Source organism: Alosa alosa, chromosome 16 (assembly GCF_017589495.1).
Source record: "Alosa alosa isolate M-15738 ecotype Scorff River chromosome 16, AALO_Geno_1.1, whole genome shotgun sequence".
NCBI classification, from domain to species: domain Eukaryota; kingdom Metazoa; phylum Chordata; class Actinopteri; order Clupeiformes; family Clupeidae; genus Alosa; species Alosa alosa.
The window spans coordinates 11134-16071 of record NC_063204.1 but is presented as its reverse complement, the minus strand read 5'-3'; the positions used below and the strand labels follow the sequence as shown (position 1 = coordinate 16071).

Sequence of the window (4938 nt, the reverse complement as noted above, 5' to 3'; positions counted from 1 at the left end):
ATATATTGTATAGTGATTATCAATAATATTTGTAAAATTGTTTAGGAAAGAGGGAGACTTTTACTTTAAATGAAAATATACCCATTAACTTGTTACACAAACCTTTGTTTACATGCTGTAAGCCCTGTAATACTATGAAAGAGTTGTACCTGGCTCTACACATAATAACATGAACAGGAGGCCACACACAGATTTAGAAATAATCAAGCAAATTTATTAAATATATAATATAATAAAAGGTAATATTAACGAAGACTAGCAAATTTGATTGTAAAGTCTCAAAACAGGAGTCGACACTCTTTTTTGACTTGGTATCTTGAACAAATAATGCTCTGTAAAAGCCAGTGTGTCCTTAATCTGCATGTGGTACTCCACACCAAAGATGTAATACAGCAGGCATTAGAGGGCATCCATCTCTCCACTTGCTATTGTGATGCCATCCATCTTTATGGATGCTCTCCTGGCAAAGAGGGGAGTATCGCCACCCTGGAAGATGATGGTTGGAAACACAGTGGTTCCTATGCAAATGAGAAATGTACAAGGGATCTCCTGTGAGAGTCTATGATGTGAATTGACAACATAAAGGAATGTTAATTGTAATGTTAAAAATATCAAATACCTTGTCTAAACACTACAGAAACTTGGCATCCTCCTTGAAAAGGGCAGGCAAAATTAGGACAGCAGCACTTTTTTGAAGGTCTGAAATTTCAAAAGAAACAAATAATGATTTCATTAAAACATAGTTTAATGATCTTATTGTTATTAAATAATTGAAGGGTGCAAGGGAAAAGAAGAAGCTGGTGACTTGCCATCTGTGTTCGTATCTCGTAGGCTTGACAGCCTCTCCCTCTGACTCCCTCTGATTCCCACTGTCAGCCACTCTGATGACGTCAGGGGTCAATATACTGAGGGTGTTATGCAGGCTTAGCTTTAAGTCCAGTCCGAACCGCAACTTCATTTCATGATGCATCTACAAATGAACAAACAAAACAACAGAGAAAATTGTAGTTACCAATAAATGGTTATAGAACTTACTCCTGAACAGCACTGAACTCACATTATAGTAATACTACTATAAGACTGTGCTACTCACCAGCTCTGGCACCCAAAGAAATGGGAACATCTCCATCACCTCCTCAGTTGGTTTTCCCATTTGCTCTACCCTCTTATAGACAGTTTGCCTCATCCTGTCCATTATATGACTAATATCTGGCTGACGACGGCACAACTAATTGTTTATGGCATTTATATGCTCTTAAAAGCTGTGGTAGTCCTCCCCAACTGCTTCAAGGTCCAACATAATCTGGAAAAAAAAAGACATGCAGAGAATGCAAAACTGAATTTACGAGAGCAATGATAATATAAATGTTCTCAAGCCAGATAGTCTTTCATTCAATCAGATATAAATAAATAATGTAGCCGGACCTAACTGCTGTATGATTCAGCATTTCATTCACAAACATATTACAAACCTCTTGTGTTGGCTCATAATCAGAAGACATCTGGACCCCCACTCTGCACTTTTTTGCTCTCTGAAATTAGCAAAGAGAAATGTGTAATATTAAGATATCTGTAATGACAAACAGTGGCTACTGTGACTAGCTAGTATATAGATATACAGACAAGCAAACAAACGGGCTAAAGACAAGCAAGAATGTAAAAATGGCACCTGATGTCCAGGTGGGTCCTCCAGAGGCACATGGTCCACAATTCTTTGTCTTTTGACATCAAACTTTCTCTTCATCTCCTGCACCGTCGTCAAGTTTATCAAAGGAGAACTTTCCTTTTTAAAATTATTCCTTTGAGTAAAGACATTAATTATGAGGCTCAGACAGAGTCAGAGTAGGCTAGTATAGGAATTCAATTGAGGAATAATGTTTTCCATAACAAAACGTTAAAAAATAAAATACATATCCAGATGAGCTGTGGTCGTTAAGAAATGGATATCTAGTGATCAGACACCACAGGACATCAGTGTATTTTTTATGGTTTGGGTACCTGAAAGAACAATCACTGGAATTAGAATTTTCCTACTCATGGTTTTAGTAGCAAAGGAGATGCTGAGCGTTATTAAACAATAGGCAGAAAACAATAACATGTGGTCCTAAAACACCTTCATGAAAAAAATCTCTTTACCAGGAGAAATTAATGAAGTATACTCACTGAACCAACGATGATTTGCATAACTTTCCCCCCTTAAAAAACAAGACTGTGTTTCATCAGAGGAAACAGTTGTTCAACCATCCCCTCTGTCAACCTCAGCAGTCTCCCCATTAATTTGCTGTTCTGTTAATGCAAGTATGACAATAGACTTTCATTACATTAAATATAATGCAAACAATGCAGAAATCAGGAAGATGCTGATGAAGTAACTGTAGATGTTGCAAATATTTGGGAAGATAAAACTTTACATCACAAATTGGACACTTAAAGATAGTATCCATTACCTTTGACTATCTTGCAGTCAATTAAATTGATGGACAGACAACTTCCACAGTCCAGTGCTCTGTCATCTAAAATGAAAAATAAGACATAGAGACATAAAGTACATATTGTAGTGAGTTCCATCCTTTTAGATTCCTGTATTGTCTTACAGACACCGTAGCGTTAGCTATACAGATGTACTATACATTGTAATTTTCAATGAGTCTAACTGTACAGCATGATAGAACTAGGTTCAACTGGTAGCTATCTCGTGTGTTTCAAAAGTCTGTTATAGCACTATTGGCTACTGTTAGCTATCCTAACTTGTTGGCTGGTTTCCCTGTATCGTAACACCTCCAATTATCACCACTTTTGTTCAGAAATTCTAAAACAACGATGTTTTTTAACACTTCAAAATAACATTTACTAAATGAACCTTACATTTTTCAGTAGCCATAGTTGTGTAGATTTGAACAAAATCTGGTTTGGTTCTTAACGGGAGCATTTACTGCCTGAAATATCTGATTTTGTTTACCACGCTCGGAGTTATAGTGCTGGCCTGATGGGTCGCCTATTTACACCGTTTGTACGGCACATGGACGGTTAGACCGAGAATTCTCGTCGTGAAATTAAAATTCCACTGGAGCTCCAAGCGGTTGTGTACACGCAGCCTTACAACACTGTTTACAGCTCCTCGAGTCACGGTAAAATGTCATTTTTGGTACATAGCTAATTTAGATACACCTATGTTGTGCGTGGTTGCGTTTCTATAGGAGTCCGCTGTCTTGGTTTGTATAGAAATGGATATTAAGTGACACATACACGCAAGACGGTGGAAATACGGGACCGGTGGAAATAGGGGGAGTTAATAGATAGCTTTAACTCAATCGGGGAGAGGGAGGATATTAAACAGTAGTGTAGTTCTACACAAGCTCGAAATCATATAATCGATAGTTGATTTTATTGCGAGGCTGACAAGGAAGTAGAAAACGTATCTTAATTATGGATCCAGTAGGATGAATCAATGTCTATGATAGCTAACGTTAGCTGCTGCTAACATTATTCAACGAACCTCTAACGTTACTATTTACTACTTCTGACAGCTGACCGTCATGTGTTAACGCCCACCGACGTTTACGAGGAACGCCCCTTGCTTTTGCTTAAAGAAGTATCAATTCATTTTCTATTTGCAGGCCACACGGGCAGTGATTATGAATGGGGGAAAAGGAGAAAAAACTTTGTGCCACTTACCGTTAAATCCACTGCAGCAGAGTGAGCGTCTCCGGGAAAGGGTTCCATAAACGGTCGTTTAAGTTCAAATAATCTTCGCGTGTAAATGGCATCCTTTTCAGGCAAAAAGGTTCCATTTTCATGGCAAAGAACCCCCATGGTTCTATTTAGCACCCACAAGCACCTTTTTTTAAAGAGTGGAGGTGGTGGAAGAGGCTATGCACGGAACAATACTGTATGTCAGATGATATTAGAGCCACTTTGGCGGATCATGTGATAAATCATGGCCTGACAATGAGGGAAGCTGGGCAGAGAGTCCACCACACACAAAACCCACAATTGCTAACACAAAATGCCTCAAATCTCCAGCAAAATGAAACATAACATTCAAAATGTCAAAAACACATCTCTAAAGCAAACATTCGCCTCACATTATAAAACTTTTTGGACATTTTGGATACATCATGTACACACGGTTGCTCAAAACCTAAAGCTCTTCAGTCTTTCATGGGCTTTATATTGTAACGTTTGAAGGTTTGAATGCAAGCTTTATTGAGAAACGAGGGCAGGGACACAGACCCAGAACACTATACACACGGAGCAGGTCAAGTACACACACACACACTACACATACAGGGGTGGACGCAGCCCCCACACAAAAAGGATCACACACGAGGGAGAACTAAAAGGGAAACATGTTACAATAAAGACGCTAACATTACACTCAAAACTAAGGAGAAATACAGACATAAACCCCCAAATGTTCGCTTCCGTATCCCAGCATACCCTGCGTGGGAGAACGCTAACAATGTCATGTGCGCCGACGTTACACCCCAGACAGCATTTACATCTTTTACATTTACTACCGAGGCACCATTGAGAGCATCCTCTCCAGCTGTATCGCTGTGTGGGGGAAGCTGCACTGAATACAACAGGAAAGCCCTGCAGCATAGTGAACACAGCTGGAAGGATCATTGGTGCTTCACCCCCTCCCTGAAGGACATTTACACCACCCACCTCACCCGCCAAGGCTGACCAAAATTGTGAGTGATGCAAGTCACCCCGCTCACAATCTGTTTGATCTACTGCCCTCTGGGAAGAGGTACAGAAGCCTGCGCTCCGACTACCAGACTCACCAACAGCTTCATACACCAAGCTGTAAGGATGCTGAACTCTCTCCCTCCTCTCCCCCTCCTCCACCCTCAGCTACATAACATCCTGGACATTGGACCCACAATGGCCGCCTGCACTACTCCCACTTGAACACTTGAACACTTGCACACT

The 4938-nt window shown here is 40.1% G+C and overlaps 1 long non-coding RNA gene across 1 annotated transcript; it reads right to left on the bottom strand.

The window, feature by feature from the left end:
- Positions 1 to 815: 815 nt before the first annotated feature.
- On the bottom strand, positions 816 to 3604 carry LOC125309640. Its single transcript, XR_007196161.1, has 7 exons — positions 3519 to 3604; positions 2448 to 2513; positions 2164 to 2286; positions 1670 to 1998; positions 1473 to 1532; positions 1094 to 1303; positions 816 to 970 (listed from the first exon to the last, which is right to left on the bottom strand). It is a non-coding gene; the product is annotated as an uncharacterized LOC125309640 (long non-coding RNA).
- Between the last annotated feature and the right edge of the window lie 1334 nt (positions 3605 to 4938).